Raw genomic sequence first — 12,455 nt, forward strand, 5'->3', positions numbered from 1 at the left:
TTATCTCTTCTTCTGAGAAGTCTCTCTTTAGTTCCCTTGTCCATTTAGTAATTGGTTTGTTAATTTTGGGAGGGATATTAACCCCTTTGTCTGATATATTGCTGGTAAATATTTTTTCCCAATTAGTTGGTTGTCTTTCTAGCTTGGTTGCAATAGCTTTAGCTGTGCAGAAGCTTTTTATTTTAAGGTAGTCCCATTTGTCGAGTCTCTCTCCCAATTTGTTATGACCCTGAGACTCTGTTCAAGAAGTTTTAAAAAGAAAAATGGGAAAGGGACTATGGGCCATCTTGTAAGTCAAGGCTATAACAAAATGTTCAAGTGCTTAGGCCATTTGGACACTCCCATGAGTCCCTTTCTACATTTCTCATTGGAGGATCTGTGAAGGCACCTGTGCCTCAAGAATGAAGCCCTGGGGGCTGGCTCAATGGTAGAGTGCTTGCCTTGCATGCATAAGGCCCTGGGTTCGATTCCTCAGCACCTCATAAGCAAAATAAAAAAGCCAGAAGTGGCGCTGTGGCTCAAGTGGTAGAGTGCTAGCCTTGAGCTGAAGAGCTGAGGGACAACGCCCAGGCCCAGAGTTCAAGCCCCACGACCGGACACCCCCCCCCCCCAAAAAAAAATGAAGCCCCAGGGCTCAGCCTGTCCTGCTACCACACCTACCAGCAAATACAGATGAAAAATTAAGAGACCATATCTAAGTTTACATGTGGGTTTTAATGTTTAAAAGAATGAATCTGTTAAAGGCAGAAGCTAAACAACGATCAAAGAAAATGTATCCCTACACATACGAATTAAGAAAATGATGTCGACATTCAATTTAATGGCTTTGCAGAGTTCAGTCTGAAGGCAAAACTTGATTGCACCGATTTCACTTGAAACAAATGGTTGAGGAGTTTCTTAGACACAAAAGCTTTCTCAGATCTTACCAAAGAAAATTTGGTTGTTACCGGAAGCCATTAAATATCTCCAGTTATAGAATATAGTAGCTACCAAATACTACTTCTCAGCAAATGTTATATGCCAGGTACTTTATTGGTGTATTATCATAACAACTCTAGGAAATACTGTTACCCCAATACTAAAGAAATGAAATCGAGAGAAAGGAAGTTGCCCAAAGGCAGAGAAATAGGAAGAACAAAGTCTACACTTGACCAAAGTCTACCTGACCTCTGGAACCCTTATTCTTATGTTTTTTTAAAAAATTTTGCTAGTGCTGTGGTTTGAACCCAAACCCTCTCATTTACTTGGAAAGTGTTCTACCACTTGAACCACAGGTTCAGCCCTTTCAGCTTTAGTTATTGTTTAGATAGGGTCTCATTTTTTCTGCCTAGGCTGGCCTAGACTATGTATATGATCCTTCATTTATGCACCCTTGTAACTGGGATTCCGACATGAACCCAGCTTGTCTGTTGAGATGAGATCTCACTAATATCTCCCTTCCCCAACTGGTCTCAAACCATGATCCTCCTATTTCGATGAGCTGTGCCTGTCTATTTTAAGTTTTTCCTGAGACACAAGAGGGCCAGGAGTTTGATACCAGCGTGTCTCAAGAAAACTGAAAAAGATATGGGACCAAGTGGTAATATAAACACTTATGATGTAAGCCAGGCATGGTACTACACACCTATAATCCCAGCACTAGGGAGGCTGACACTGTATAGGTGTGTAGTACCATGCCTGGCTTACATCATAAGTGTTTATATTACCACTTGGTCCCATATCTTTTTCAGTAAAATAGGGTTTGACTTAGGGAAGCATACAACCTTGTAATGTATCTGGTAACACTTCAGCAAGTGATTATCTTGGGAAAAAATTTAATGTAAAAAATAATTTGAAAATCAATTTCAATCAATTTATATATTCTTGGCAGAGGATATTTTTTATTATAACTGGTATTTATTAACCAAACTATATTAAATTAGATGAGGATTGAGTTATTATCTAGTTGTTGTAAAAGAAATCAAGAGCCGGTGCTGGTGACTCACAACTGTAATTCTATTTACTCAGGAGGCTGAGGTCTGAAGACCATGGTTTGAAACTGGACCAGGCAGAAAAATCCCCTCTAAGATACTCTTATCTCTATTTAACAAGTGGGAAAAAAAGTGAAGGTGTGGACCAAGGGTTACAGTGTCAATATGAGTGAAAAAACTAAGAGTTCCAGGTCCCTGAGTTCAAGCCCCAGTATTGGCACAAAAAATAAAGACAGGAGGTAATCAGTCATTACCTGGGATTAGGTGTGACTGTTAATTCTTCTTTTCGGCATTGGAAAAATGACACAAAGTCAGATAATAGTGATACTTGTACAAAATTAGAGAATAATGATACTTGTATAGAATTAGATACTTGTACAATTTTACCCTTACAATGAATGAGCTTTGTAATACTGAGTTATAATAAAAGATATCCGACAAGAGTACATGTGTTTGTTTGTTTGTTTTTCAGTTGTGGGGCTTGAACTCAGGGCCGGGATGCTGTCCCTGAGCTCTTTTGCTTAAGGCTAGCACTCTACCACATTGAGCACAGCATCACTTCTGGTTTTCTGGTGGTTAATTGGAGATAAGAGTTTCCTGCTGGAGCTGGCTTTGAACCATGATCCTCAGATCTCAGCCCCCTGAGTAACTAGGAATAGAGGTGTTGAACCACTCGTGCCCAGCTAAAACCATTTTAAGGAAGTAGCAAAGGAAATACCACATTCTGTTGCTTACTTCCAGGCTCAGTTATCTCTTTATAGGCACTGCACTGTCAAGCCGGCGGGCCTTTCATTGGCAGTAATTCTGAAATAGCACACAGTTCCAATCTTTCTGATGACCACATGAGCCAATAAAAAGCAAAGTGTTTAACAGAATTTATGTAAACGATGCTCCAAAAATAAACTTGGAGCTGTCCAACAGAATTAATCAAAATTCATGATGAGTTACTGAGCTTTTACTTTTGTGGTGCCCAGCATTGAACTCAGGACGCTGAGCACACTAGCAAAATGCTCCACCACTGGGTCACCTGCTCCTGACTTTGAGTTAGATTAGAAGTGATGGGTGGAGGGGGCTGGCTATATTAAACAGCTGAACCAAATGCTCACCCAGAGCAAATATTAGCTGTGCAAATCTCAGAACAATAACTGGTGGGAGCGAGAGTATTTCTCAAGAAGGGAATCATCTACGCTTTGGAGAACAGTGCTGCTGCTAACAACCCTTTTGGCCTCAGCTAAATCGATCCTGAAATGTTGCTTCAGTGGGATCTGACTTTCAAAATGTTCCATAGGATGTTTTCAAATTTGGCTTCTTTTCCTAGACGATTTCCTGGCTGTTCATCTTTTTTATTGGCGACTGGCAAATTCTGGTTATGGCTCTGACTCAGGTGTATTTTGGAGGAAGAGGATTATAGCATGGAGGTATGAGGCTGAGATCAGCAATAGGAGAGGTGAGTTGTCCCAGGGAAGGACAACTTAGCCATTCTGCACGGCAGCGTTGAACATGAGGTTAAGTGAACAAAGCCTAGAGAGAGAGGACAACTAGCAAACAGATGGACAGACAGGTCATTAGCTAGATAGACAGGTTATGCAGATCCTGAAATCAAAGAGGGCTATAAAATAAAGTGAAGGATTAGGGGATCTTATTTAAAATAATCTTTGAAAGGGTTTATACCTTACACCTGCGATCCTAGCTACTGAGGAGGCTGAGATCTGAGGATCATAGCCCTAAGCCACAGGGGCAAAAAAATTCCACGAGACTCTTAGCAATAATTAACAAGCAAAAAGCTGGAAGTGGAGGTATGGCTCAAATGATAGAATATTAGCCTTGAGTGAAAAAGCTAAGGAAGATCAAGAAGTCCTGAGTTCCAGCCCCAGTACTGCCCCCCCCCAATAATATTTAAATAAGATAATCTTTGAAATCACTTTTCAGGTATAGTCTAAGTTGGAAGTTCAAAAGCAGCTTTTCCTAAGCCTTGATAAATGATGGCTTAAGTCTCAACTCCCTTCCCCATCCCTTTTCCTCCCACATTGAGCAGAATTTTGGGAGGACAGGGGATGAGAAAACTCCAGTGATGACTTGTTCCTTTATCTAGGTGTTTGCAGCGTCCAATAAAAAGAATTAGACTACGGGCTGGGAAGGTGGCTCAGTGGTAGAGCGCTTGCCTTGCATGCAGGAGGCCCTGGGTTCGATTCCTCAGCACCACTAAACAAAAAGAAAAAAGCCAGAAGTGGCACTGTGGCTCAAGAGGTAAAGCGCTAGCCTTGAGCTGAAAAGCTGAGGGACAGTGCCCAGGCCCAGAGTTCAGGCCCCACAACTGGACCCCAAAAAAAAAAAATTAGGCTTGGGGCTGAGAGGAATAACTCAATGGTAGAATGTCTGACTAGTGTGTATAAGGTCTTGGGTTTAACATCCAGCACCCCAATAAAAGGAAAAAAGAAGGGATGGAAGGAAGATGGAAGAGATGGTAGAAGTATTGTAATGTCCACTCCTTTCTGGATTTACTAACAGTGAATTCTGGTAATTCATGGGCTAGGAGAATAAGTTGTATTGATGACTTGTCTCTGTTAAAATGCTTATTTACTTTAGCATAGGAAAATCCTTCTAATATAAAAAGATGTTTATTCCTTCAATAATCTAAATAATAACTGTGTTATGCAACACAGTTATTTAACTGTGTTATGAGCGGAGCTGCTTTCCAATAATCTATAATTTTATCTATAACTATAATTTTATCAATTTACACACACACACACAATTGTACCAGATAGATATCAGCCCCATAACTTGCCTCCCTTGCTCCAAGTTTAATGGTCAAACCAAACAGCCAACACTTATTTAATAGAAACCCTTGAGGGCTTTACCACAAAGGTTAAATCCAGCAGACTAACTGAACAACCATGCTAATGACTGACTCCTACATTTCCAGTTTTGTTTGAATACTTGTATCTTCAAGGGGAAGCTGCACAGAATGCCTGTTGATATGAAAGGTATCTGAAACACTTTTTAAAAGTTCTATTTTCAAAGGCATTTAAGTATAGCATTGGTGATAATATATTTATTTTTCTTAAGAAGGTTGACCTGGTCTGAGAGAGAAAGAAATGCAGAAGTTGAGTACCCTGGCTTTACTGTCTATTCCCCAAACTGCATAGGCCTTTCGAAAAGAAAGGAGAGGTCTTATTGTAGGGAAGTCAATAGATCACAGTCAACAGTATATATCCTAGTCAACCATAAAAATTGTATTTGATTTAGAAGTATAATTTTATTGCAGGAAAAATCAGGGTGGGGAGGGAGAGACCTGTTCCTTTAAAAATAGCGTCCTAACTCTCTACTTTCATATAGATCTTTTGTCTTTTGCCCTTCAGATCATTTTAGAAATGCACCTATTGATTTCTCTGGTGGCCACATACTGACCAAATGGTGTATTTTTCTATTTCCAAAAAGTTGCATAGGGAGATGTAAGCAGGCTACTGAATCACATCTTTAGAAATGACTTCTTGAGCACGGTTCAGTTTACTGTTGTGCTAGAAGAGAACAGTTCTACTTTGCTTTGGAAAGTAGGAAAAAATACATTAAAAACCTACAGAAAGGAGTTCGATAATCCTTCCCCAGTGTGGAGATGAAGGTGGAGAATGAGCTCATACCTCCTCAGGAGGCTAAGATCTGAGGATTGAAGTCTGAAGCCAGCCTATGTAGAAAAAGCCTGTGAGACTCTTATCTCCAATTAATCACCCAAAAGGCTTGAGTGGAGCTGTGGCTCAAATGGTAGAATTCCAGCCTTGAGGGAAAAAGCTAAGGGACGGTTCCCAGGCCCTGAGCTCAAGTCCCAGTATTGACATGGAAAGAAGGAAGGAATGGAGCAGAGAAGAAAGAGAAAGAGAAAGGAAAAAGAAAGGAAAGAAGAAAAGAAGGAAAAGAGAAAGGAAAGAAAGAAAAGAGAAGAAAAGATGACCAAAAAACAACAACAACAAAAAAACAAAAACCCAGGTAGATAGGAGAGGAAGGAAAGAAAAGCCACGCTAAGCGGGCAGTCCATTAGTGGTTATACAGGGTTGCATGCATACCTCAGCACAGGAAGCTTACACCATCTCCAGCTTCGATGTAGAAATGATACCTAGACAGACTTTAATATTGACTTCTTGGTAGAGGTCTCAAGTCTAGAATTAGATATGGGGATATTTACTGAAAATGCAACATTATTATATTTGTTAGTGCTCTGCACCAACAGAATGAGTTCGAGGGAGACAGTAACAGCAGCTTAGCGATTTTGAAAGCGTCCTTCCTGGTAGTAAGGATGGAACACTGAAAAATTAAGGAAATGGAAGGTCCCCAAGTATGTACCCATCTGCAGGTAGTCCTTGTTTTCCCCCTCTCCCAGTACTGGTGTTTGGATGTGGAACTTTATTCTGGCCAAGTGGGACCTGATTCCTTGAGCCATGCTTGAGCCAGTCCCTTTTGCCTTTGTTACTGTATATATGTATGTATGTATGTATGCAGGTATTGCTAGTACCAGAGTCTGAACTCAGGGCTTTGTGTTGTCTTTTGGCTTGCTTGCTCAACTGTCACTCTACCATTTGAGTCATAACTCCAGTCTGGCTTTTTGCTGGTTATTTTGGAGATGGGAATCTCATAGACTTTTCTTCCCAGGTTGGGTTTCAAACCACAGTCCTCTAGATTTCAGCCTCCTGAGTAGCTAGGATTATAAGTATAATCCACCAATGATTTGTTATTTTTCAAATAGGTTTTGCTTTTGGTCTGGGCTGACCTAGACCTTCCTTCCCTATTTATGCTTCCCACCATAACTAGGATAAGTGTATGCCATCATGCCTAGTTTTTAATGTTAAGACGGTGCATTTCCATCATAGCAAGAATAAACACAACTTCAATTAAGATTTATCAATGTGGGAAAAAAATCAATCTATGTAGTAGGAATTGTTAGGTTATTATATGTAAACAAGCATACTCAGTTTGAATATTAGTACTTGAATTCTACATAAGTAATGTATAAAATACAATTGGGAGCATTTGGGGAGCATTTCTTGGAATCCCAGCTTCTAGTAGGGCCTTTGCTCTTGCTAACTTCTCCTTGCTTATTATGTCAGTGTTTTATTCTCACACTCCCTTGGGGAACAGGTGAAAGCTACTCTCAATTCCATTGAGAGAATGAACATGGCTCCTTTCTGACACATTTTAGTAGAAGAGGTCCAATTGCTAAGAGCAACAACTTCTAATGGAATGGGTTTCCCTCTAAGTCCTCTATGACAAATCTTAGCTACAAAGTTTCTGTGACTAAGTGTCTCCCAATTACTAAGAACAGGAACTTCCCACAGAATGTCTCACTGGTAAACTGACACATAGACACCCACTCCTATTGTACTTTATGGATAAGGAACACTGGAAGTTTACTTTGAATCTTTAAGATGTAATTTAAGCTGGGCAAAGGTGGCTCATGCCATTTGTAATCCTAGATACTGGGAGATTAAGACTAAGACTGGGAGATTCTCATTTTGAAGCCAACCCAGACAGAAAAGTTTTTGAAACTCTCATTTCCAATTATCCAGTAAAAAGCTGGGCTGGAAGAGTGGCTCAAATGGCAGAGTTCAGCCATGAACAAGGAAGCTAATGTAGAATGCAGGGCCTGGTATTATTAGCTCGTGCACACAAATGTAATTTATGTTGTCATCATAAAGGAGTATAGATACTATACTGAATTGTTGGTAAGATCATAAATTTGTACAATTCATTTGAAAATATCTTTTTATCCATATAATGAACTTTAAACATGTGTCTGTCTCTTGAAATAGCAACTCTACACCACTGAGAATTTCTCTTGGAACAAGCATACAGAAAAAAATAGCCTCCTAAGAAATTCACTAAAATATCAAAACAATCTAAATGTCTATAGTTGGAGACTGAAATATCCAGGAGATGCATTAAACGTTTTAAAATGGAACTACATTCTTACTCTCATAAAACTGTGCATATATAAAAAGGACCAAGTCAATTCATGTGAAAATTCGTGAGATACTTACTTCCAATTAATTACCCAGAAAGCCGAAAGTTGAATGGCTTAAGTGGTACTGTAGAGTGCTAGCCTTGAGGATTGTGCTCAGGCACCGAGTTCAAGCCCAAGGACCAGCAACTCCCTCCCCCTGAAAAAAAATGCTATTGGTATCTACATTTTAAGAATATTAAGAGAAATTAATTCTATTTCTTGCACCCCAGGGAACAGCCAAGGAAATGAGTTTTCTGTTTGTTTCTAGAACATCTATGGCATAAGGTGTAGCAAGAACCATATAGGAGATTGGAAGGCCATTTCCAAAGCTTATATTGAACACAATTAAACGCAGCAGTTTGATGTCTATATTTCAGAGACACTCTTATGAATGATAATCGTGACTCCAGATTGATAGAGATGTCTCTAAAGGAAAAAAAGGAATTCCATTTACTCACTCTTAGCCCTGGGAATGGAACAGGCAAATGCTTTCTAACTAACTACATCTGTCATTTTATTCTACCAGAATTGTCTCTTCCTTTGTTTCTTCTCTGAGCAAACTGTATCACCAACCCTCCAGTTGGTAAGACTCCATGAAATCACAGCCATCATCTCAGCTTGACTCCCTCTCCTGACCACCTAGATTTAACCCCTTTTTCTCAGCAGTTGAGTATTTCAATTTTTTCCCCTTCTTGCTGACCGCGCCCCCCTTCCCGGGCTGAGGACTGAACTCAGGGATTTGCACTAGCCAGGCAAGTGCTCTTCCACTGAGTGAAATCCCCAACCCCTCACCTCAGTTTTAACCCTAGACACAATCACACCCAACCTTAAGGCAAATGACTATGAAATGCAGCTGGACAGATATCAGAACTTTATTAAAAAATAACAAATTTCTCTCTGAAAAAAAAATAAAAATAAGCAAAGTAAGTATGTTTACTTAAATTCTTTGAAGTTACAAGTGGCTTCTCTAGTTGAAAGTTGTGAATAATGGTTAATACAGTTTTCTATCATACTCCTATGAAACACTAAAGTCTAAATTCATACAAAAGTAATCCTAGCTACTGAGGAGGCTGAGATCTAAGGATCATGGTTCAGAGCCAAGCTGGGGGAAGAAAGTCCATGAGACTCCAATTAACCACCAAAAAAGCTAAAAGTGGAGATGTGGCTCAAGTGGTAGAGCATCAGCAAAAGAGCCTAGGGAGAGCTCCCAGGCCTTGATTCCCAGCCCCATGACCAGCAGAAAAAGAAAAAAATGTGGGGGAGCTGGTGCAGCTTAAGTGGTAGAATCATTGCTTAGCCTGTGCAAGGCTCTGTGTTCTGTCCCCAGCATTCAAAAACTGAATAAATAAGCAAATAGTTTTTTAAAAACCTCAATTGCTCTCGAATTAAAAGGTGCCATCTACTCAGGTATTGTGCCAATGATTAGAGATTGTAAATAATTCAACATTCACAGTCATGACAGACTTTCAAAGACATTGAGAGCCACTCTCCCAAAGCCTTTCTGTTCCCAGATTTTAACACAGACCACTTCCTTGGCTACCTGCCAATTGGCCTCACCCAGACTTGCCAGAATGAAACTCCTCAAGTTCAGGAAGAAGAAAAGCTCTGATGACCTACCTTTCTTCTCTTTCAGCTCTCGGAGCCCGGTTCAGCCACAACAGATCATCATCGTCATGATCCGGGTACTGTGGAACCAGACTCAACCGTTTTCCCTAACATTGTGATCTCTCTCCGAAAAAGTAAGAACTCCTAGAAAATCCAACCGGGATGGAAAACCACGGGCTTTCTCCCCTTGTGTTTACAACCATACATGTCTATCGCCAGGCTTACAGTTATAGAGTTCTCTGGCTCAGGGATCTGAGCTCTGCTGGTTGCAAGCTGTGAGGACAGAGTCCACATCTTATTTGTGTTGGTGTCACACTGGCCACTAGCCAAGCTCCTGGCCTTCAAGCCCTAGCGTGGCTGCTGAATGAATGTACCAGCCTACACACTCAACTGCCCCACGGTAACCTTACCTTTTCCCACGGTGCCTCAGACACGGCCATCTGTAGGCAAAATCGGGTGAACTACCAAATTCAAGGCCTCCAAATTCCATCTAACTGAACTGTGGTTTAGGCTGTGTGACTGATTTTTCTTCTTTATTTCTTTTTAACTTTTATTGTTATTATAAAGGAGATGTACAGAGAGGTTACAGTAACATGAGTCAGGTAATGAGTACATTTCTTTTTGGACAATGTCACTCTTTCCCCCATGCTCCCCCAGTTTTTCCCTCCTGTTCCCACCTACAAATTGTATAGTGAGTACTACTGCTGATTTTTTTTTATTGTGACCTATCTTACAGAAGATGAGATATACTGTAAGCTATTTTTAAAAAGTAAACAAACCCTAGACCTAAATTCAGAACTCAGTGAGATCTAAGGAGTCCCAAACAACTCTCCATGACCATGATCTTAACGTAGTTTTTCAATATATGATTTTCAAAATACTTAATTGTGTGTGTGTGTGTGTGTGTGTGTGTGTGTGTGTATGTGAGTCATGGGCCTGAACTCAGCCTGGGCACTGTCCCTCAGCAATTCAGCTCAAGGCTAGCTCTCTACCACTTGAACTTCCAGCTTTTTCTGCTTATGTAGTGCTAAGGAATTGAACACAGGGCCTCATGCATGCAAGGCAAACACTCTACCACTAAGCCACCTTCCCAGCCCCAAGATAATTAATTCTGACCGAAATAAAAAGCTTGAAGAGGCTTCCTAAATGTGTGTGTGTGTGTGTGTGTGTGTGTGTGTGTGTGTGTGTGTGTGTGTGTGTGTGTGTGTGTGTGTGTGTGTGTGTGTAGGTACTGGAGATTGAACTAAGTATCTCATGCTCTTTCTTGCTCAACTTTTTTGCTCATGGCTAGTATTCTACCACTTGAATCATACTTCTAGTCCAGCTTTTTTTTTTATGGTATTAGTCCGCAAAATTATCTTCAATTATTTTCAATCACAATCTTCAATTATGAACATGAGAGTCTCATGGGCTTTTCTGCCCAGCCTGGTTTAGAACTTAGGTCCTCTGGGTCTCAGCCTGCTATGTAACTACAGGTGTAATCTATTGCACTTGGGCTACTTTTACAATTAGCAATGTACTGGGGTGTTTTGCTTTGTTTTGTTTTGTTTTGCCCTAAAAGCAGTGGATTTCCTTTCCTGTGAGTCATTCTCAGGAGAAACAGAAACTGTGTACTTTTTCCTCCTGACCATTCCCTCATCAGTGTTACCATAGGGGCCAAATCTGCATTTATCCTATGAGCTTACATGTTTCCAAACCTTAGCCAGGCCCCACATTATAACATACAGCTACCGATTCGTGTATCTGATGCCCTCGAGGGCTCATGTGGATGTTTATCTTCCTCCTCAATGACTTAAAAGAAGGGCATTTCCTGGAAATATTGAGGTGGACATTTCATTGTAGTGAGGTGCTCAGAATGTGTGAATCATTCCTGTTGCCTGGCAACATGTTTGTTTGGCAAAGTGAAGGCAACTCGGTACAGGTAGTCAGACCATGGAGCAGATATTCAGCATAACTTCCTTCTGATACTACACAGTTGGTTTCGTGTTTAACAACTGTTCTTTCCTACTGGTAGTACAGGTTCCTGAGGGCTTTCTGTTTAAGTCAGGACAATTCCAAAGGCACTATGCTATGCAGAGAATCAGCAGTACCTTTGTGGCTGAAATAAGGGCAAACCTGCTTTTCCTATTGAGTTGTTAAGAAAACCTTTAAGACAAAAGGTGGTTATAAAACTCTCATATAATGCATAAAGGGGTGACCATCCCTGTAAAAAGAAAATCCTCATACACACTCATAGTTAATATGACATACTCATAAACAGCCCTGGGCCACTATTTCTAACCTTATAGTCAAGAGGCAGATTTTTTTTTTTTCTGGTACTGGGGCTGGAAACTCTGGGCCTGGGTGCTATCCTGGGGCTCCTTTTGCTCAAGGCTAGTACTCTACCACTTCATCCACTGAAGCGCTTCCAGCTTTTTCTGTGACTAATTGGAGATAAGAGTCTCATGGACTTCCTGCACAGGCTGGCTTTGAACCACAATCCTTACATCTCAGCCTTCTGAGTAGCTAGGATTACAGGCATGAGCCGCTAGTGCTGAGCCAAGAGACAGATTTTTATGCAGCAATGATTGATTCAAGGGCTATACTTTAAGCTAGAAAAAAACACTGTATGTATACACAAACTTATCTTCTTACAACAAGAATTGATGACCACAGTATAAGCAGCTTCAGAATTGAGGGAATTTACTCTCGAATAATGTAAGGAATGGAAAGAGATGGCACCGCAGGCTCAAGGTGACCTTACAAATTTCTACCTTCAGATTTCAGATAAAATGTGTAGTTAGGTCCCTGTAGAAGCTAAAAATCTATCGTCAGACACTCTGAGGTTACATCTCATGTAAAGGCTCTAACAGATAATGCCTGTCCCCCTAGTGTCCTATAGCACAATC

General features: G+C 40.5%; 1 protein-coding gene across 2 annotated transcripts in view; it reads right to left on the reverse strand.

Annotated features, from left to right (window-relative positions):
- The window catches only part of Sgms2 (sphingomyelin synthase 2), a 73,615-nt gene that overhangs the window by 28,884 nt on the left and 32,276 nt on the right, over nt 1-12,455 (reverse strand). Inside the window, exon 1 of one of the 2 annotated variants that reach the window (XM_042701877.1) lies at nt 9,580-9,598. The exons of the other annotated variant lie outside the window; for it this stretch is intronic. The gene's annotated coding sequence lies outside the window, so the exon portion shown is untranslated. Of the gene's footprint in view, nt 1-9,579; nt 9,599-12,455 lie in introns of those variants that run through there. 2 annotated transcript variants of the gene reach the window in all.

Source organism: Dipodomys spectabilis, unplaced genomic scaffold (assembly GCF_019054845.1).
Source record: "Dipodomys spectabilis isolate Male_0828 unplaced genomic scaffold, ASM1905484v1 ptg000297l, whole genome shotgun sequence".
Classification (NCBI taxonomy): domain Eukaryota; kingdom Metazoa; phylum Chordata; class Mammalia; order Rodentia; family Heteromyidae; genus Dipodomys; species Dipodomys spectabilis.